At 32.7% G+C, this 24,735-nt stretch overlaps 1 non-coding gene across 1 annotated transcript; it reads left to right on the forward strand.

The window, feature by feature from the left end:
- Positions 1 to 10,841: 10,841 nt before the first annotated feature.
- Trnan-guu (transfer RNA asparagine (anticodon GUU)) lies at positions 10,842 to 10,915 on the forward strand. The gene has a single exon. It is a non-coding gene; the product is annotated as a tRNA-Asn (tRNA).
- The last annotated feature ends 13,820 nt before the right edge of the window (positions 10,916 to 24,735 follow it).

Here is a 24,735-nt window from a genome sequence, read left to right on the forward strand (position 1 = left end):
GGCAGCGTATCCCGTTAGCGCAGGCTTTACCATACCATTTTCATCCATCAAAAAAAAAACGATATCCCGCTGTTTAAGATATCTATAGTCTAAACCAAACTCTAACTGCGGTTACAAACTTGCTTGCCAAACGTGGTAAGTACTGGCTAAACTCCCCAAAGGTGAGGCTTATTTTCAGCAGTGGATAGTTGAAGGCTGATGTGATTTTGATGAAAAAAATATCAGTGTGTACTACTGTACTACTTACTATATGTATTTAGTATGTAGTACATACATGTAGATGTTGTGTATAATAGTACATACTACTTTATGTCAGTACTTATTTTCAATTGACTTCAAAAAGAAGAAAGCGTTCAATACAGTTGTATATTTTTTCGTTTGTTATCCCATATCGTCATAGTCGTAGAATACTGACGGATCTTTATATGTAATATTTATCAGATCCGTCAGTATTCTACGACTATGACGATATCTTCATAAGTTTTAAATCGATTTGCATAATTCTTTTTTATTTGAAAGGATATTTTGTATGTTATTTAGAATGGCAAACAAGCTGACGGTCCACTTGATGGAAAGTGATAATATCGTCATAGTCGTAGAATACTGACGGATCTGACAAAGATTACATATAAAGATCCGTCAGTATTCTACGACTATGACGATATACTTACAGATTGATTCCACAGGAGTTATATCAAAATCGGTTTTGTAGCTTCGTTTTTGAGTTAAAATAACTGATTTTGTTACTTTTTTTATTTTTAATAAAAATTAGAATGCCTGATGGAAAATGGTAACCGTCGGTTTTTTTTTGACACAATCTTTTCTTTATTTTTAATAAAAATTAGAATGCATTTTGGCGTTGTAACTTTGTACTGAACCCTGGAAGTGAACCGCACGTATTGTTCACTCCGTCCCCCATAGAATGACTAGTCACTTTTATAATAGAATCATGTACCTACTTACTTAATCAAATGATGATGACACAGATGACAAGAGTCATCCGTCAATGTACTTAATTGCATAATTATTTAAATTAATTAAACGTCATCCTCGTAGAATTCTCCTAGTCGACTGGCGACCCGCCCCGGTTTCGCATACCTTTTTTTTATTTTATTTTTTTCTTTATTTATTCATTTCATTTACATATACACTAAACAAACTTGTCTAACTTTTCTTTTATATTTTTATTGACAATAGCTGTACTCACGACTTCGTCCGCATATGACGGCCCAGTGGTGGTATGCCCGTGAGCTGCATTACCACATTATTTTTAAATTATTAGAGCCTATTATATAAGCCGTTATTAATGTAGCTTTCTATATGTGAAAGAATTTTTGAAATCGATAAAGTAGTTCTTTTTTAGTTTTTCTATTACAAACAAACGTACAAAAAATCGAATCTTTCCTTTTTATAATATTACTAACGACCGACTCCAGCTTCGCACAGGTAAACAGAAAATAATATATGTATAAGCCATGTTTTATATTGATAATGTAGCTTTCTACATGTGAAAGAATTTTTCAAATACGTACTTTTTAAGTTTTTCCACTACAATAATAAAATTTTTCCTCTTCATAAAATTAGTACTGGCACAATTTAAATGGTTTAGGTTAATATTTATAAATTTTAATACATAGAAAACGTTGATTCTAATTTTAAATATAAAAAGAAAACATTATGTTCTGATTTTAAATTTGGAAGGTAACAAAGAGAATCGCAATCACAACACAAACAAAGCGTATCTGTATCCGACCGAAGTCGATTAGGGTCAGGCTTCTCTCATCGTTGGCCGATAAAATAAATATGGACAACAATAAATAAAAAGAAAATATATTGGAACCTCGTTGAAGGCAATTCGGCGTTATGACAGGTGACGCGGCGATCAAAGCCGTTGGAAACAGCCAGTCATCGCCAAATGATTATCGGCCTCCTTGGATGTCAGATCAGTGCTTGAGGATATTGATTACAATAAAAAAAAAATATATAAATTTGAACTAAGAACGCAGTTTTGAAAGCTGTTTATAGTTCGATCTGTAGATAACGAAACTTAACTGTATCTTTTATAATTTCAAAGAATAAATGTCATTACTGTTGAGGACGAAAAAAGCATTCGTTTAGTGATATTGAAAGGCAAAGGAAGGTCGAATGTTCTATATTTATAATAAACTAAAATGTTTTTTTTTATACCACTGAGGTGGCAAACAAGCATACGGCCCATCTGATGGTAAGTGGTTACCGTAGCCTATTAACACCTGCAATACCAGAGGTATTACGCGCGCGTTGCTGATCCTGAAGAAACCTCTTTACCCCTCTTTTGAAGAACCCCATGCTGTAGTCTCTTGGGAAAACCTCGGCAGGGAGCTCATTCCACAACCTGAGTGTTCGTGGGAGGAAACTTCTCTGTAACCGTGCAGTACGCTACCATTGAGGCTGTAGAACATGAGGATGAACTCCCTGTCGATGGCGAGCCGTACGATGGTAGAAAGTGGCTGTGGGCATCATATTGAACGATTCCTCTGAGCACAATCCATTGTACAGGCAGTAGAACACGCAGAGTGAGGCAAAATCTCTCCTAAGACTCAAGGGTTTGATACCGCTTGTAAGCCTGGGATCATCGATAATTCTCATAGCTCGTCGTTGCAACGAGTCGAAAGGTTAAAGCTGGTATTTAGGTGCTCCGGCCTATGTATGTATTCTAAATATATTTTTTTTTTCAAAGAAATATAAATGTATAGGACTATTTACTCCAAAAACAAAGTAGTTTTGTCTTTATTCTTAGACAATTATTTATAAAAAAAAAAATAATCTACATCATATTAATTTTTACAGTATATAGTTCTATTATCATTATAATAGAAACTTTGTAATGGCGAATGGATGGTATGATGAATGGATGGATGTTTATTACTCTTTCACGCAAAAACTGCTAAACGGATTTCAATGAAATTTGGTAAACGAGTAGATAATATCCTAATTTTTTTTTATACAACTAAGAATGGCAAACAAGCTGACGGCCCACTTGATGGAAAGTGGTAACCGTCGCCTATAGACATGAGCAGTACCATGGACATAACAGAGTATACTGTTTCGCCCATGATACAAAATCTCCCTCTGTTAATTTAAGACATAATATGCTAATTCTAAGTATTGAAAAACATCTGTTGTGAAATGATCTTCCTGCCGAGGCTTTCCTTAGAGACTTCAGCATGGAATTCTTTAAAAAGGGCGTATTATAGTTTCTTAAGGGTCCCCGACGTGGGGGGAAGGGATTGTAAGTAATGAGGACTACCTGTCCTATTATTAACATTACACCCTGTCAGGTCGACCTCCACGTGGTCCCTTCTGGAAACCATCGTGCTGAATTCCACGTGTATACATCACGAAAGGCTAACTAAGCTACCTTTACATTGTCACCTATCATCCCTCACAGGCGGGGTACCATTCCATTATCATCTATATAAAAAGACATCCTCGGTGTTACAGGCGTCCATTGGCTACGGTAACTACATTGACCATCAGACAGACCGTATGCTTGTTTGCCATCATACGAGTAGTAGTGTAAAAAAAACTTGCAGGCATTGAACCCGCAACCAGTAAGTCAAGAGTGTACCCCAAGTAAGTACAAGAATGCAACCACACATTTTATATACTTCGCCCTTATTTAAACCTCAAAAGGCGTTTATTAAAATAAATCCGTCGACCCTCATAATTTAATAATGCTACTCCAAAGCGCTCTATTGTGTACGAAACTCTTGGTGGTTGTGAATTGACTTCGCTAATGGGAAATATTGTGTGGTAAATGAATCTATTTACGTTACAGGTATCGCGGGGTGGCGTTTTATAAAATAAGCTAAATTTAATTATAATTATCTATACTTACAATCTAGTGTTATTATGCCGTTGGTCGACTGTCTAAGAGTAAAAGATGTCTCTGTTTAAAAGGTACTTAATAAAAGTGGAATATATTTTCAATCGAAATAGGAGGTTTTATTTTTTACAACGCATGGGACAAACGAGCATGCGGCTCACCTGATTGTAAGTGTCGCCTATAGACATGAGCAGTAGATACCATGGGCATAACGGAGTATATTGTTTCACCCTTGATACCCCCCCCCCCCCCCCATGCGTTGCCATCCCTGAGGACTCAGGTGTTATTCCTTTGTACCATGTAAATTCACTGCCATATCCCACCCTTCAAACCAAAACAGCCATGCAAACACAATTGCTTCACGGTTGAAACACGAATGGGACAGAGGTACCCAAGCAAACGACTTTTGTACAAAGTCTCTCTCTGGTATTTATTGACCATAACTTATAATTATACTATTAATAGTCACGCTGCACAACAGTCTCTGAGTCAATGTATCCTTTCCATACGAAAACCTCTTTCACCATCTTTCATATTTTAAAATACCTCATATAACTTTTTCTTAAATATTTCTTAAACTTATTAAACTTCATTGTCGATCATCAGGTGTGATAATTTACATAAATTAAAAATAACAGATAATTGCCAAATACTTTAATTGCTATGGGGCAAGGGAATATAAGAAAACAACCCAAATCCTACCCCAGAGTCATTAAACCATAGACTTAGTATAACGCACTTAATTGATTTTCCGAAAATCAGCTATTCAGGTATGCAAGTCAAACACAACTTTTAATGCGTTATGCTTTAAAAATCGAAAAAAAAAAACAAAGTTGAGTATTAATCTGTATTGTTATTATAAAGAGAATTGCAGGATATTGGTTGGTTGTATGTTTGTAATAGAAAACTCAAAGACTACTCAACCAATTAAGGCTACTAACATAGGCGATATATATTTGTGAAAATTCTATCATTCGCTGGTAGTTACTGTCTTATTAGGCATACATTATGTCTACCTACCAAATCAGAAAGGCATAAAAAGCTTACAACTCTGCCAAGTGGATCAAACAATCAAAATCGCTCCGAACTTGGATCGTTCCCAACTACTGAGTTATCGCCGGCTCTCAGCCTCCATAAAATAGTTTAAATGCACTCGGTACCGTTTTCGTTCATTGATTTGTATGATTTACCTGGCTTTCTAACGTTTCGCGTGCATTTAGAAAGTTATATTGATTCCAGGACTACGAGGATTGCGGGATTGTTTTATTTGAAATAATACCTTCTTTTCTTTGAACTTTCGGTTCGATTTTCAATAAACTTGTTATACGAATTGTAGTTTTTTTTTTTTTTAATAATTAGTCTTCATATAAGTAATAATATTTTTAAAAGATTTCTAAGCAGAAGAAGTTTTTAAAACACATTAATTTTTTTTTGGTATATGTTATTTACAGGATAGGTTTGAAATTTTTTTCCAATGACTCGATTAGATGGAGTTCGAACCCACATCTCTGCTATTTACTCACAAGTTGCATACTAACAGTAATTACTAACAGTCTTTTAACCAATTTTACAAATTACACTACGCTTGACATTAAATTTCAACCTATTATTAAAAATTCTTGAATACAAAGTCATGCATTTTAAAATATTTTCAAATATATTCTTTATACCCACGATTCTTAGTTTGGGTCTATTTTTAACAGACTTCAAAATAAAAATGAATTCCATTAATTTTTTTTTTTATTTTTTTAACTCATAATTCTGTCATCTATAAATCGATTTGAATTTTTTTCACTTGAAAGAATATACATACAGATTGATCCCATAGAAGTTTAATCAAAATTGATTCAGTATATTAATTGAAAAAAAACTGGTTTAGTCGCTACTAAAGCCAGTGTTTTTTTTAACTGATTTCAAAATAAGAGATTATCAATTCATTTGTTTTTTTTTTATGTTTGTTACATCATAACTTCATCAGTTACAAATCGATTTAGAAAGTAAAATTTTCTTTTTATCTGAAAGGATTAGAGATTGGTCCTATACAAATTTCATCAAACCACGGTTTATCTATGGTTAACGCCGGTTTTTTTTTTAATTTTTTGTAAAGCAATATCTACTCGTTTATTCGACCTATCTATATCTCGTAGAAATACAGAATTACGAATTTTGAAATATTTTCAAATTTATCAATAGTTCTCAATTATTCATAATACACATTAACACAAAAAAAAAACAGTTAAATTAAGACAAAAACAATTCAATTAATTTTTCTTAGTCGATTGAAAAGTCTAAAAGAGAGGTATGTATGTATGAGAGTTTAAAAACTATTATGTATCCGGCCAGTCGTTGGTTACAAGTGAAAAGTTTTCCAATAAGGCGATCCTGAACAATCTGAACAAGAAAATTCCAAGATCGGTGACACGTTTCAAACGATTCTTTTAGAATTTTAACAGTAGGAAATCTTTTATTGGAAGTAGTCGTTTTGTTAAATATTTTTTCATTCATTTATTCTCTTATCTCGAATCCTTCAAATATGGACTGAACAAACAATTTTTATATGTACTGTATACTATGCCTTACTAATGACAGTTGTAAATAAATTGTAATGTAATTTTTGACAATTATCATTGGTTAATTTGTTGCTTCATATTTTATTTTGTTTTGTTATATTTTATGATATCTTCTTGTTACTTATAAAAATATTCAACACTCTGTAGTATTGTTGCGAATAAATAGAATTGAATTGAAGTTATTCATGTCAGCCATTATCTGCTCATTGCTAAACATAGATCTTCCCTATAGATTGCATAAGGAATGGTCCTGAGCCACCTGCATCCATTGACTCCTTGTAATGCATTTGAGATCGTCACTCCACCTAGTGGGGAGTCATTCTATACTGCATTTGCCCGTACGAGTCACTATTTAAAGATCTTTCTTTTCCATCGGTTATCGATTCTCGATCTATGTGACAGGTAAAAAAAGATGTAATAAATTGATAAAAAAAGACGTAATAAATTGATACTATGAACTTAACAGTGTATACTGTTTCGTCCATGATACCCCCCATGCATTGCCATTCCTGAGGACTCAGATGTTATTCCTCTGTACCCAGTAAATTCACTGCCATATCCCAGCTTTCAAACCGAAACACAGCCATGCAAACTGTAATTAATATTACGTTATATTTATATATATGTATGACAAATGTCTTTAGCTACCCCATTAGGCATTGTCGTCGTGAGCGTATTAAAAATGCGATGCGATTTTCAATTGACGTAACTGGCATGCCGATATCTGTCAAAATGCCAACTGTGAACGTTGCGCTTCAGAGAAATAGCTTTCCTACATAATAATGTATTTGTTGAGTGTTTTATAACACTAAATATTGGGCATTCACGTCACACAGGAAAGTTTACTGGGAATTTTTATTCTGATTTTTAAATATACCCTAAGCCTTTTTAGGTTTAATTGTTTGAATTGTTTTTTTTTTTTGCGACTATGTTACTCGATCATGTTTCCAATTTTGAATCGATTTAAATATTCTTTTTTTTTTAATCGATAAATAAATGTTCGTAAGTGTTTTAGTGGCAATTTAAGTTACATAAAAAAATAGTTCCGGCGGCCTTTTTGCTAGCAATATATTTTATCAGGTCGATCTCCACGTGGTCTTTTCTAGAAACCATCGTAGTTAATTCTATTCAGCAAATAATGAATTCGTTACTATGGATTAACTGTTCTGTTACCATTCTTCTCAGTCATTCTTCACTGATTCTCTGCCAGGGCATACCGATAGCGCAGACGGACTTACCATTCCATTATCATCCAATAAAAAATCCAAAAAATAGCAATGGTATTGTATCCTTAAGAATTTTATCAAACTCATTTATTAAACTTACAAACTCAGTTAAAAAGTTGCCGTGTGATCCCGATATAGAATGAGCTACCCATTCCTTTCCTGTGGGTGTAGTGGGAGGGAACTTAAGGACTAAGGGAACTTAATGGTGGAGAGATGACCAATAGCGTTCCTCATGAAACATCAGTAAAACCCAACTGCAATTGCCAACCAGCCTGCCAAGCATGGCAACTACCTGGCAAAATACCTCAATAGCGGACAACTATGTTCAGCAGAGGACGGTTGACGGCTCTGCAATAATAAACTCAGTTGGAAACAAAAATGTATCAGGAATTTGGTAATATCTTTAGAACAGGAAACTTCTCACGACATGTTCGTAAATTATGATGATTCGCACATGTATTATTATCTCTCACGAGTTCCATATGAAGATTTACGAGCCTCATTTTAAAGGCAATAAATAAATTGGCTGCTGACTCATGGCGTTCCTTGGAATGTTCTATGATTTCATCACGAACTCACCTACTTGCATAGTGTTGTTCAAACTGGATTTTATATCTACACTAATATTATAAAGAGGAAAGATTTATATTTTTGTGTGTATTGTATGTTTGTAATGAATAAACTCAAAAATAACTTTGCCGATTTCAAAAATTCTTTCGCCATTAGAGAGCTACATTCATCCTGAGTAACATAGGCTATGTTTATTGCTAGGAACGATTAAGGATCTTTACTAAAACTTTAGTAACGTAACTCAAGGTGTAAAAAAATATCTTTCATCGCGTGCGCTGCAGATACTATTGGTGATAGAACAAAAGTATGTTATACAATATTGAAGAAAATATCAATTACTACAAAAAACTTCGAGATATTATATGTCCAACTATTATCGTTATGTCACAATAACCACTTTTTAGATTGTTGTAAAAATGTTCACCCGTGCAAAGCCGGGGCGGGCCCCTAGTAACATATATAATAGTATTATCTATGTATGTATATATATATATATATATATATATATATATATATAAATATATATATATATATAAATTAATGCCACTTTTCGTTATAATTTTATAATTCAAGAACGAGCTCACCTATCCAAACCAAATGTTTAGGCTTTGTTCGGACTATTCAGTAGATGGTTTATGAGAAGTTTGCACAAAATCGGTCGAGCGGTTCTTTATTTATCACATTTTTTGTAACAAATTAATTCAATAAATGGCGGATCAATTTTGCTAATGGGGATTTTTGTGTCAAATTGAAACTTTTTTCCGTGTTGACAGTACAAGCATGTTGTTATGTCATTCATGCGGTTATTTCATTTTGGACGTGCTTCGATCAAAGCAAATTGTCAGCGATAATTATTGCTTTGTGTTTATATTTTTAAACATATTGTTGAGTGCATTCATACAAACGGTGATTAAATTTTTTTTTATTATTATTTCACTTTATACGTAGCAAAGCACGTATCGGGCCGCTAACTTATATAAGTTATCGTTAATCTAACTTGAACTCACTAAAGCTACTCTAATAATGTGTTCATTTTACAAGCACCCTCGGACAGTAACGACCACTATAATTATGTTATATTTGCAGGCGTCAAGTTATAATTACCTCGTAACTTTATATTAATTAAGTTTCATTATTAGTTTTACCTTATGGGCTTGACGGAACATCCTTACGTATGTGACGTAATCAAATGTCACGTTTTATTAGTGATGTACCGAGTTAGGTTGACTCGAGTACAGACTCGATTACCTAATAGCATGGTTGTTAAATGCGATTTTCGATATTTACCTAAATGTTGAATATTATTTCTCCAAATCGATACTTTCTTTCACTTTTAGTTGTGTCCATATTCACTACGTATTGCTATGTAAGTATAATAAACCAAATGCAGATAAATTGTCTTTTTCTATATTTAACTTCTATTTCGCTCTGTTTGTTTCTTATTTTTATTTACTAATACAGAAACTGTCAAAAAAAAAACTCGTTATCTAAATCTATTTTACTTTACTCCAAACATTTCTGCAATAATTTATCCAAAATTTCACGTAGGAAATATTTTTACACAAAAATGCGAAAAATACCAAATCTGGTAACCGATAAGTTCTTACTCATCTGAGTACCTATTGGAGTATCTATTCGAATACTCCATATACCGTACTCGAGTACTTATGCTACTCGAGTACTAGTCACGTGCTTGTCTTATATTGTTATATTTCTGTGTCATTGTTTTATTTATTTCTTTATTAATTATCATATAAAAAGAAAAAGTATTAAATGACTTAACATTTACTATAATATTATTTAAAAGTAAAATTAAAAAATTAGTTAAAAAATTAACCGAGTCTGGCGAAATACTCGGATACTCATATAAGTATTCGAGTACTAGTCCGAGTCCTCAAACTCGAGTGAGGAATCGATTCTTTTTTCAATAAATACCAACGTAATCAAATACCAAAAAAAGTCGCCTCGGCACATCACTATATTTTATAGCATAAACATTGATATAAAAAACCCAAGATGCATAATCGGAGATTGCAAAATAGTACTTAAAATAGAATGCGTTGAATCAAATTTTGCGCTCATTCATTATCTATTGACAGTTGTATTCAAACATGATTACGTTAATACTAGCTGCTTCCTGTGGATTTACCCGTGTGACCCAATACATAAAGAGTCCTATGCGTTAAATTAGGATATAACCTGCCCATGTAGCAAGTTTTATTTAAACTCCTTCAGACGTGTACAAACATCTTTATGAACTTTCATATTTGTAACATTAGTAGGATAGGATAATTATGATCAAGGATTTTTATATACAAACTATGCTATCCTGGAATCAATTAAGCATGCAAATTTTAGTGTGTAGACATTTTTAATCTATGCAAGACAATTATACGTACATAATAACATCTATTATATTTTTTTTTTTTTATTAGCCACGCATGTGGAATTTTAGGTATTATTTATCAATGTTATGTACATATGTAACGCGATATGATATATCTAGATATTATGACTAATCATATAAACAGTCGTGTACAAACATAACATGATGTATAGTGGTGATGTCAATAGATAGTATTAAATATTTTTAAAATCCCTGACGTGGCCTCCGTGGCGCAATCGGTTAGCGCGTTCGGCTGTTAACCGAAAGGTTGGTGGTTCAAGCCCACCCGGGGGCGTCCTTTTTGATATACACATATTTAATTTAATTTATTCAAGATTTCAAATATTTTATTTTTATCATTAATTTCTTTATTTATTAAAAAAAAATCAATTATTTATAATTGTTATTTATTGTTTTTCGGCTAAGTGTGGGTATGTCAAATATAATGTTTATCGCAACGTCAACAGTTAACAAATGCCTCTGACTACCCCATTTGAGATTATGGGCGTGAGTATATTTATTTTGTTGTATGTATTGTAACTAATGATATAATTTTTTCAGTGAATTTTTGGGGGAAAGAGATTGTTAATAATGAGATCTAAGCCCCACTACTATCAAAACATACTATCCGGTCGACCACCACCCGGGGGGGGGGGGAGAGGGATTGATAGTAATGGGATCTAATAGCATTATATTGATAGCAATATACCTTCTCAGGTCGAGCTCCACGTGGTTCCCCCTGGAAACCATCATGATTAATTCTTGTGGTGGGCTAACTGACCTGCATTCATTCTCACCTATCATCTTCCACTGGTGCCCCGCCGGTGTATACAAATAACGCGGGCGGGGTAACCATTCCATTTTTAGCCATTAAAAAAACAGCAATTTTTGGCATGGGGCCGCTAGTCCCCACTAGCAATCCCTTCCCTCCGATCAAACAGCATAACCACATATATCCACCTCAAAATTATTTCCATTCACTCGTATTTATTGCAGTTGCCGAGTTTCCGTAATTGGGTGAGGTTTCAAACATTTTCAATAGTTCATTAAAGTACCTAGCTACGACGCCATTGCAATTGGGACGAAATTATAAAACGTAGCTGCTACAAGTAATAGCGTACGTACGTAGCGATTGCTGACTTTGTTTATTTCATTTGTTTGTTTATTCATATTTAGTTTTGTGAGTAATTTTTTATACATTTTTATACGACTTAGAATGGCAAACAAGCTGACGGTCCACCTGATGGAAAGTGGTAACCGTCGCCTATAGACATGAGCAGTACCATGGACATAACAGAGTATCCTGTTTCGCCCATGATACCTTCCCTTGCGTTGCCATTCCTAAGGACTCAGTATCCTATAAATTCACTGCCACATCCCACCCTTCAAATCGAAACACAGCTATGCAAACACAACTGCTTCACGGTAGAAACACGAATGGGATAAAGGTGTCCAAGCAAACGAATTTTGTACAAAGTTTCCCTCTGAAAATCTAACTCAGTCATTGAAGTGCCTATATTTTTTTTTAATTGATGAGCATGGAGTAACTACAATAACTTCGCCATATAAAAAAGTCAATTCTTTCCTAAGGTTGTCTTGTAAAAATTGCTTTCACCAATAAGACAGCCTTACTGTACATATACAACTGTATCGTTACATTTATTAATTGTCTTGTTTATTCCCTATATTGTATAATGCAAATAAAGTATACTTATTCAAATCTTTCTTCTTTATAATATTTATTTACTTATTCATTAGTACATAAATGTGTACATCGCGGACTTAATGCTAAAAGCAATCTCTCCCAGTTAACCATAGGGAAGTGTCAGAATACTCGAATGCGGTACTAGTAATTATTGATATACATACGTACTAAAATTACATATATAAACGAATAAATATATATAAATAAATATACTTACACATATCGTCATAGTCGTAGAATACTGACGGATCTTTATATGTAATATTTGTCAGATCCGTCAGTATTCTACGACTGTGACGATATATAAAAAATACTATATTATACACGAAATTGAAAATAATATAAGATACTGTTAATATTAATAACATAGATAGAATAGAATAGAATAGAATAGAAATCATTTATTCAAATAAACTTACATTGAAGCACTTTTGAAAAGTCATTACATTTTTTTTAATTTACCGCTCGTTCGGAAAGCTGTCTCATCACAAGAAGAACGAGCAAGAAAATTGCGTGATGCTCTTTTAAATAATTTTATTATTACTTTACATTTTTAAGTTTAATTGTGTGAATACAAACCACCAATTAGCACTAATTCAATTAAATACTCAAAAAGAAAAAAAAATATTGAATACTTACTACTTAATATATTCCTTTTTAAAAGGCCGGCAGCACACCTGCAATGCCGCTGGTGTTGTGGGTGATCATGGGCGGCGGTAGTCACTTACCATCAAGTGAGCAAACGAGCCGCATGCTCGTTTGCCCCCTGTGTTGTAAAAAAAAAAAAAAAAAAAAAAAAAAAAAAAAAAAAAAAAAAAAAAAAAAAAAAAATACATAACCAACTGGTTAAACAATTAATAAAAGGAAATCAGTCATAGTGATTAGAGCAGACCAGTCCCTACAAGCAGCACCCGTTCACGAGTATGACGGATGAGCCAGCCATCACTGCGCTCGACCATATTTTAGGGAGCCCAATGACCCGGCCCACCACGCCGCCACAAGTCTGGACATTTTAGTGAGCATGACTACTCAAAACACTAGACCACGTCAAAGCTACTCACAATTGCCATCTGATAGTTATAGTATTCACATTTTACATAAGAATGCATGCGGCAATTAATACAAAAAACCGCTACGCTTTCATATTTCTAAAATTAATCAATTAAATCAAGAAAGCAATGAGAAAATAAAATTATAACGTTGTATGCTAATAAACTAATTATTTACTTGATATGTTGTCATCTATGAATTCGTCTATCCTGTAATAGGCTTTCTTACATAAAAATTGTTTAATATAAGATTTGAATTGCCTCTCTGTCAGATTTAATGCAGATTCCGGCAGTTTATTATAAAATCTTATGCAATTACCATAGAATGAATTACTGATTTTGTGCAGACGGCATTTAGGTAAAATAAGCTTATTTATATTGCGTAAGTTTCTACTTGTACAGTCTTTGAGTTTTTTAAAACTCGCTAAGTTCTTCCGTGTATACATAATATTTTCATAAATGTATTGTGAAGTAACTGTGAGGATATTTGAGTCTTTAAAGCACTGACGTAATGACTCTCTTGAACCCATACCATAAATAGAACGTATGGCTCTCTTTTGTAAAACAAATATAGTATTTATATCGGCTGCTTTACCCCACAGCAGTATGCCATAAGACATTATGCTATGGAAATAACTAAAATATACAAGTTTAGCCGTCGCCACGTCTGTTAATTGCCTAATTCTTCTAATTGCATATGCAGCAGAACTGAGTCTACTGGCCAATTTTGAAATATGGGGCCCCCATTGTAATTTCGAGTCCACTGTTATACCTAAAAAAACTGTATCATTAACAAAATTTACTATTTCGTCATTAAGCAATAACTGTGTATTTATTAGTCTTACATTAGGAAGTGTAAATTTTATACACTTTGTTTTGCTGGAATTTAATAATAGGTTATTACATGTAAACCAATTTAATATTGCAGACATAGCACAATTTACATCGTCTAATTGATTACTTTGACGTCCAATTTTAAACACTAACGAAGTATCATCCGCAAACAGCACTATATCTGCAATTTTCTCAATTTTCTCTCTTTTTTAAGTATTCCTACTGTTGCCCATTCCATGAATTTAGATTTAACATGAACTTCTTTTTTCTTGAAAAATTGTTCATATTCTCCGGATAAAATATTAATTAGCTTGGTGTAAAGATAATCAGGATTATTACTAGATTGTAACAGCAAATCCAATTTATTTTTAATCGCGCTTTTGTATTTATTAATATTGTAAACGTTTATTTGTCTTTTTGATTTTTTATTATTGTTGACTTTATTGATTTGACTGCTAAACTTAACAACTTGACCACAGTGATCTGAAGGAAGTTTATTTATTATGAATTTTTCTGTATACTCGCAGTTACAAAAAACATTGTCAAGACAAGTAGCAGACGTGGCAGTTACACGAGTGGGTTCATGAAAGACATGACATAAATCAAATGACTGAAATAAACTAATAATTTTTGTACATGTGGGTGTGTTACAAAGAATATCAACGTTAAAATCTCCACATACAATAATTTTTTTAATACTATTAAATACTTTTTTTAAAATATCCTCCATCACCCCTTCAAAAACATTGTAATCACTATTAGGAGGCCTGTACACACATATAAGGATATAATTTTCTAGTTCTATACAAGATAATTCTATACAACACTCAATAGAAAGTCTAACAATGTCAGCACGTTCCTTTACTTTAATATTATTTCTTGCAATTATCATAGACCCGCTTCTGTTAACTGACTTTCTATTGAAGCAGCTGACAACGTTATAATTATTTAAATTGAACATCATATTGCTTTCTTTAAGCCAATGTTCTGTGAAACAGACAATATCAATATTATACTTTTCTAAAAATAATTGTATAATTAACTCGCTGCCGGGAAAACTTTGTATGTTCTGATGAACAATTATTAATTCTGATTGCTTTCCCTTTGTCTTTGTGAGCAGTTTAAATCTGCAGTCATAGTACTTATGTCACAAATATTAATAGAATTATCTGTTATGTCAGCATTTTTATGTTTAAGTTTACCATGTAAACTGTTCATGTAGTCAATATTATAAGCCACTAAAGTGGCTATTTTATTTTTAGATGATTTAGAAAGATACATTGTATCTTTTGTCAAATAAAAATCACTAATAAAACTATTAGTATCAAAAAATGTCAAAATGTCACTATGACGACATGTCAATGTATGTAATAAGTTATTCAGGTAATGTACCTTACTGTTAATTTTTTTATGAAGATGTCTATTTGTGTAAGGAAAAGCGCACAATACAATCTTATACACATTTAATTGTAATAAATATTCAATTCCTTTAATTACATCCTGCCTATTTAATTGAATACTATTACCAAAAAATAACACAATTGTGGTCATATTGTTCATTTTCGTAGACTTAATTTTATTTATTATTTGTGTAAATGATGCTTCTGGCATGCAGTAGTTTAATAAATCACCCTTAAGATGATACTTCAATATAGACCCAAAGTTACAGCCTATTCTGTCAAAGAACACCATTGTGCTACTCTTAGGGTTACAGTCACTGGCACAAACACCCTGAACTTCATTTTCCAGCACAGTTACAACTGAATTATTATTTGATATATTTGTGTGATTACATGTACAATGCTTAGTCAACGACTCAAAACGGTCAGCATTGTATTTACTGACATCAATCAGATCATCCATTGCTAAAATATGCTCCTGGATTTGTTTCTGAGAGATAATATACTTTGTATTTAAATCATGAAGCGAAGATTCTAAACTATTGATTTTTGAAGTTAGGTAGTCTGTATCAATGTCATATAACTTTTGGCTTTCCACTAACTTATTATTACACTTATTAATGTAATCATGCAATAGATATATAGATAGATAGATAGATAGTCTTTATTGTTTTCTCCAAAAGATTACAATAGTAAACTTATTATAAATATAAACAATTACAAGAAATAATCACAATGAGAAAACAATGGGCGACCTTATCGCTAAGAGCAATCTCTTCCAGGCAACCTTTGAATAGAGAGGAGTAATTATAAACAATATAAATAAGTTTTATCATGTTTAATCATAATAAAACTTATTTGTTATTTTTTTTAATTCCACAGTTATACTAATAACAATAGAAATAAACAAAATAATTCTAATCAAATATTCAGTAATATGGACGAATGCAAGATAACACCTAGTTCAGTAAAATATTTATATATCATCATCATCATCATCATCATCTCAGTCATCATCTGTCTACAGTTGAACATAGGCCTCCCCCATAGACTGTCATAAAGAACGGTCCTGAGCCACCTGCATCCACTGACTCCCTACAAAACATTTGAGGTCGTTACTCCATCTATACTGTATTAGTCCGTACGAAATCGCCACTCAAGAACCTTTTTTCCCCATCAATTGTTCACTCATTCATATATAAAAACAATTAATCTTATAGACTATGGTCAAATCGAGAATCTGATATTTTTGAAGTCAATTAAAGCATATAGCATTGGGGGCTTCATTGGACAATTCCAAGATTTATTCTACAATGCATTTCTAGAGTTTCGAATAAGTTATAAAAGGCAAGCGAATTAGGACTTTGCTGGGATCACGATTGCTTTCAAGTAAATGAGACGTATTGTTTAACGGAAACAAAAGATTTTCCATAGTCTTCTGCATGGTAAATATTAATTAAATGGAGGGAAAGTGATTAATAGTAATGGGGAGCCCCATTGCTAGCAATATACACTATCAGGACGACTACGCGGCTCCTCCTAGAAACCATCTTTTTTTATATACAATTTAGATTGGCAAACAAGCTGCCGGCCCACCTGATAGAAAGTAGTAATCGTCGCCTATAGACATGAGGAGAACTATGAACATAACAGAGTATACTGTTTCGTCCATAACATAACCCCCCCCCCCGGATTTGTTGAGCCGTAAATGACCTAAATAAATAAATATTAATGAAAATAGTACACAATAGTTATAAAATAACTACAACTTGTAATGTGGATACTAGGTAACTATTGTTAAATCCGCCGTTAACTGTCCACTGCTGACCGTAGCCTCCCACATTCGGGAGATTTTGATTAGTAGTTGCCACGCTTATCAGGCGGGTTGGCAACCGCAGTTTGTCACCAAAAGGTGATGTTTTCAAAGGGACACTGTTGCCTATCCCTCTACCATAAGCTCCCTTAGTCGACTCTTACGACACACACGGGAAAGGAAGGGATGGCCTATTCTATGCCGGGACCTAAACAGCTTAACTATTAGATTTGGAGATAACTATAACATGTTGTTAAATGTATTTTTCATAAATACATACCATAAATAGAAGACACTAAAAAGAAAAATAAAAGAATAAATAAAATACATAAATAGAAGATACAAATTGAAAAGCCGCTGCCGAATATAACTTGTACCACACACCAGTCCAGAAGTAGTCCACTATAAATCTACCCAATGTCACCGGCAGATGGCACTCGTGTCCAGGTTTTTACCGCTATAACTTGCTAACAAAGAGCTGCTTTTTGCGACACCTGCTAGTTCTAGTTGGGATTTAGTTGTTTGCTATTTTGGGGACCGTTCATTTGGCTCGCAAGCGAAAATAATGCATGTGTTGTGGTCCAAGTGATTAATAAGCGCAATATTTATAATTTGCGGATATAATAAATGTGATTCTAACATAGAATAAGCCACCTCTTCCTTTCCGTGAGGGTCGTAAAGGCGACTGAGAGAACTTAATATTCAAGGAATAGGTAACAACGTCCCTCTTTAAAAATCCATCAAAGCCTGAGGTTGCCAACCTGCCTACCAGGAGTAGCAACTGCCGGTAAAACCCCTCATATGGGGGACGCCTATGTTCAACACTAAACAGTAAAAGGCTGATATAGTCAATAATAACAGTATACTAATAAAATGAAATAAAAATATAAACAACTACATTAAATTGTATTAAATTAAAATAAAACATAGGGGAATGAAAAATTCATTAAAATAATTAAATTTATTTGAATTTTAATTAGAAATTAATTAAATTGATGAAATTAAAATTAAATTATTTAATTATTGAAATCTTTGTGAAAATTTAAAAAACGACGCCCTCCTCTCTTCTAATTGCTGTGCCCGACAGGGTCTAAAATATACGAGTATAATTTATTAACATCTTTCATAATAATATTGTAGAATGCAATAAATAAATTGAATTGAATTGATACAGATGCATAATATCTTGATCGTTGCCATACGCATTAAGAGTATCAGTATATCTCCTCTGTTATGTCCATGGTACTGCTCATGTCTATAGGCGACGGTTACCACTTCCCATCAGGTGGGCCGTCAGCTTGTTTGCTATTGTAAGTTGCTTAAAAATAACTAAATTTAAATCTACTAAAACTATTTGTTACTAACTTCTATCTGCGACTTCGTCTGCGTGACGTCATATGCTGATTGATCAGGACAAAAGTAGAATATGCTCTTCTCGAACCCAAATAGTAAGTGTACTAAATTTTAAGACAATCATTTAAGCCGTTAAGACACGAAGAGGCAACAAACAAACAAACTCACTTTCATATTTACAATATTAGATATGATTTTTTATGCAACTTCGAATGGCATTCAAGCTCACGGCCCACCTGATGGAAAGTGGTAACCGTCACCTATAGACATGAGCAACTCCTGGACATAATAGAGTATACTGTTTCGCCCATGATAATCCCCATGCGTGATGATTTATTCTCTGCTAGCTTTTTGACTGTAACTTTGTACACATAATTTAAAAAACTGGGAAAACTAATAAAATGGACTACTAGATGGCGTAAGATGAGATAATTCAGGAATAAAATTATAAAAATACTATTAATATTTGATGCAGTAATTTTTACGTGATCCTGGAACAAACATACGGATATAATAAATTTATCTATAGTGAAATATAATAATATATAACTCGTCATTTATAAAATTTGTTATAAGTAAAATCAGTATTATTTTTATAAAATCACAAAAATACCAAAAAATATGTGAATGCTTTATTTAAGTTGATTTAGTTAAAAAAAAAATATCAAATGTTCACCACTTAAAATAAAATTACCATTCTGTATTTACCCAATTCCAAATTGAATCACCCTGACAAAATATCTGAACATAAAAAAAAAATACATTTTATAGTAGCATGGAGTAATTAAGAATGAAAACAAATACAGCGTTCAAAACGGCTCTCAATTAATTAACTCCGCTACCGGGACATGAATATAAGGATCAATGTCCCGCTCATACACTACAAAGAAAGAAAGGGACAACAAATGTAAAGATGTACTAATTGGACCACCCGTTGATACGGCTCTTAATTACGTATTTGTCGGATCAAGATTGTTTTTTTGTGCCTGATTAAAGATTTAAACTGTAATCTCTGGGTCAAGCTCGGCGCAGATGGCGCCACGTGTTGCTATAAATTTATAAAATTAAACATTAAATTATGGTTGCAATAATTTACCTAAAAAAATCTCTATGAAAGGTGTGTAATGATAATGAAGTTGCTAAAGTATGTAAGGACCTTAATCTTCAGGAATATCAACGGATTTTTTTTTGATGGATGGATGGGTGAAAATGATATGGTAACCCCGCCTGCGCTAACGGGATACGCTGGCGAAGCACCATTGAAGGGTGATAGATAAGAATGAAAACAGGCCAGTTAGCCTATCATGATGAATTCATCAGGAATTAACCACGACAGTTTCCAGGGAGAACCGCGAGGAGGTCGACCTGGTTGGGTATATTGCTAGCAATAAGATTCTCAGTTGCCATTACTAACAATCCCTTTGCCCCCAATATCAACGGATTAGAAGCACCATGGGTATCACATTTTTTATAATGGGTGAGAATGGAATGGTAACCCCATTTGCGCTATCGGTTAAAAGCAGGTCAGTTAGCCCATCATGACTAATTTTACAAGAATTAATCATGAGCAGCTTTCCAGGAGGTACAATGAATTTTTATATTTATTAGCAAAAAATCATGAAAGATTCATGAAAAAAGCAATCCTATTGTTAAAACAGTATTCCATACAGTGTATCTGATGACCAAGGAATTTATAATAAAATAATTTTAATTGGTATTTGTATATTGTAATGTAAAATTGTAATTAATTAAAATTAAATTATTATAGTAATAAATGTAAACTATTATTTAATATTATTATTTACTTTATTCTCGGCTAATTTGCCGGTTTTCTCAGACAACCCGTCCCAAAAACCTTTGGAAAAAAAGAAAGCTGAGATCCCAATCCCTTTTATTGCGTGTATTGCGTGTATGCAAATATGCATACACATATATATTATTTTTATGCTTCATAGCTCTATACATGTGTGTGCGTGTCTGTAGTGGTGTGATGTGGTGCATCTTGTAAGTTTAGAGTAATTATTGTATTTCCTAGTACTTTATATATTATGGTCGAGGAATGCATGGCTGCTTGTTTTTGTAATATACCTATATTGATGTTCGCGTGTAGTTGTTCGCAATACCTACTCAAATACACCTGTCGCTCCCACTATTATTGGCACTACTGTCGCTTGTGTTTTCCATAATCTAGTAATTTCGGTCTTTAATTTATGATATTTATTAAGTTTTTCCATTTCTTTAGCTCCAATATTATAATCTGACGGAACACTGATGTCTAATAGGTATGTTTTATTATGTATCGTATTATATGTATCTATTGTATTATAGATAAGATCGGGTCGATTGTGATTCACTGTTATATCCCATAATATTTTTGCTTTATTATTATTATTTACTTCATTCTCGGCTAATTTGCCGGTTTATAAATATTATACAATGAAAATAAATAAATATAATTATAAAAGTAATTTAGTTAGCAAAAATAGCATAGTTCTAATATATATCTTTCCTATAAAGTACTAGGATAACAGAAATATACAGGAGGTGATAAAGTTACACTAGATAGAATAAAATGAAATTAGCACGATCTTCTATTAGTTATTGAATCTCTACTTTCCCTATTGGGCTCGTGAACTCAAACTACAAAATTATATTTCGAACGCTTTAAATAATTGCTGGTTCCCATAAATTTCAATAATGGCTCAAATACATCACAAACTTGTGATTAATACCAGTTATAATTTTGGACATATCGGCCCGTTATAAATCACGCAATTACCCGTATTTTATAGTAGGTATAGTTTTTTTTGTGTAAAATACACCCATCCGGAGCTTTTAGGCTGCACCCATTATCAGACACATTAATCACAATTTTGTATATTTTTTGGCACACATGTTATGTTTTTTCATGTTTGATGTAATATATTGTATAGGTAATATACTAAATATTACATATACCATAGAGTATTGTCTTTTACCATAGTTTTATAGCCCTACAGCCATATATATATATATATAAAAGTAAGGCATTACATAATAATAAATTACAAAATTGAATTTAATGAATTAGGTGTTATTTTGTGTAAGTTCATATCACTGGTTATTTGAGTAGAATTATTTTGAATCAATTAACCAACTAACCAGCAATCATTAGCGTGAATTTTATTAAATTTATTCATTTAAACATTCACGTATTCACTTAACATAATTGTTAAAAAAAAATCAACGAATTGAGAATTCAATTCTTTCGGTAGTTTCTTTATAAAAACTTTAATTTTTTTTACTTATTAGTATGCAATAGACATCTAAATGAATTGTCTATAACAAACATGTAATTAATCATGTCTTTAATTAAATATAAATAGATAAAAAACAGCATGTTTTTAAATTTTAATATTTTTATCTGCGCCATCTATGGGTATAAATCTGAAAGGGTCTTTACATTGTACGATAAAAAATTCACTCATTTAAATGTACACACAGAATTTTTAATGTGTGTGTGTGAATTATTTATGTCTGTTTAACTGACATTTTAAATTCAGGGATAAATCTAAAGATAAATATTTTAAATAATTACAATACAGTATTATTTACGATTGCCGTGTAAACCAAGCATAGAATGGGGCACCCCTTCTATTCCCGTGGGTGTAGTAATGATCGAGAGGTGAGCAGAAGTGCCCTTCTTAAAATACCGACAAAAGCCAAACTGTCGTTGCCAACTTGCCTGCCCAGCGTGACGTCTACTGACAAAATCCTCCCAATGGAATTGCCATAAGTATTGGCCCTGTTCCTTATGCCATATATATGACATAGGCATAGGACTCACGATAGTTATTATTCTTATATGACTTGTGTTTAGAGCAAGATATATCAGGATTAAAATCCTTTTAGTACTTAACTTAGTACGTAACGTAGTACGTTAGGTCGTCTATTCTATGCCGGGACCACGCGGCTGTTTATGAATATTATCACTGAATTGTAACATTTAACAATTAAAATTGCATATGGATTTTCTATAAAGCGACCAATTATTTGTAATATTTATAACTAGCTTTTACCCGTAGCTTTATCCGCGTAAACAGTCACAAGTGAATATATAATTTTAGTTCTTCCAATATTCACGCGTACAAAAATGCGGGTAGAAACTAGTTGAAAATAAATACAGCGTGCGATCACAATCCGACCGCGATCGTATCGACTAAATGGCGGCATCATGGAAATTGGACAATTTTAGAAAAAAAAAGGGATGCACGTAGCGGCGGGCGGCTGTCCTTTTTATAGCCGGGGCTTATTAATGTCTGTTTTTAAGGAATTTATGTTTGACATGTGTTTTGAACCGGCTTCCATTAGCGGTGCCTTACTTCTAGAGTTACCTATTTAAATACATGTAAGTAGGTAATAATTACCATATCTAAGGGCTGAGGGGGAAGGAATTGTTAGTAATGCGGAATATTAGTCCTATTGCGAGTAATATACCCTCTCAGGTCGACCTCCACATAGTCTCTCCTGGAAACTGTCGAGATGAATTTTTTTTTGGTGGGTGAAAATGGTATGGTAGCTCCTCCTGCGCTAACGGGATACGCTGACGGGGCACCAGTGAGGAATGACAGGGAAAATAAAAAAACAGGTCAGTTAGCCCATCGTAATGAATTCTACAAGAATTAATCAAGATGCTTTCCAGGGTGAACCATGTGAAGGCCGACCTAACTAACCACGATTGCCAATTCGCCTGCCAAGCGTGGCAACTACTTGCAAAACCTCCTTTATAGGGGAGGTCTATGTTTAACAGTGGAAAGCCAACGGTTGACATTGTAATATAATGATAAAGTTATTTACCGTAGCAAGTCTGCTAACAAGTCTAAAAATAGCAACTTTTTTAAAGCATCCAAAAATTTATTTCGAGCCAAATATAAAAAAAAATAAAACACACCTATTCATTAACTCCAAAAAAAGCTTTTTCAACTGGCATCCCTGTTGGTTTAAAAAAAAAAGATATTTTCCACATCGTGCTTGCACCGTGCTCCTTTTAATTAGGACTCTTAATTACATTTTAAGATTTGTCGCACAATTCAGATTTGTGTATCGCTATATCACTTATGACTTTACCCATGTAAATAGATAGATAGATACTCTTTATTGTTTCCTCCAAAAGATTACAATGTATTGTTAGCAACTTTACGTTTAGTATACCAATATTTTATTATATTTGTATCATAACATAACTGTTGTCAAGTGCCACCGTTGCTGATTTGATTTAACTTCAAAATGGTGATTTGTAATTTGTCAATAGTCGACATAAAAACATAATAATCGCGGCCAAATTTGTTATTTTGAATTAAAAACTAAACGACTGAAACCAATTCCATACATTTGCTACAGGATCAATCTGAAAGTATAAATTTCCAGAAAAAAAAAGATTTTTCCAAAAATGCTTTATAAATAAAGAAGGTAATGAGATAACGAATATAAAAAAAAAAACTATAGAATTGTGAACCTCCTTTTTAAAAGTAAAGTAACAAGTAATAGAATAAATAAAACATACTGGTGAAATAAGTATGAAAGTTTACAAAATGTTGGAATATTTGCTACACAATAACTCTTTTAAAATAAGAAACATTAATTAGATTATTAATTTTATTAAAAATATTATTGGGGTGACCCACCTCTAATATTTTTTTTTAATTTTTTTTTGAAAATTATTTTTATTTTATTATGATTTAGCATTGAAAAATACATACAAATTAAAATTTTCATGCTTTTACGATCAACCCCTGTTGTTTAATCGCAGTTTTTATATGACGCAATAGGTTTGCAAGATGACAATCGAATATAATAATTGTAGTACGATATATTTTCATAAATAGTTCTAGAAATAATGTACCTATATGGTACACCTATGGTATACCTAAACAACGTTTACCGAGTCAGCTAGTAATATATAAAAGTGGCTTTTTCTTCTCA

This window comes from Galleria mellonella, unplaced genomic scaffold (assembly GCF_026898425.1).
Source record: "Galleria mellonella isolate WM207_F2 unplaced genomic scaffold, CSIRO_AGI_GalMel_v1 utg93, whole genome shotgun sequence".
Classification (NCBI taxonomy): domain Eukaryota; kingdom Metazoa; phylum Arthropoda; class Insecta; order Lepidoptera; family Pyralidae; genus Galleria; species Galleria mellonella.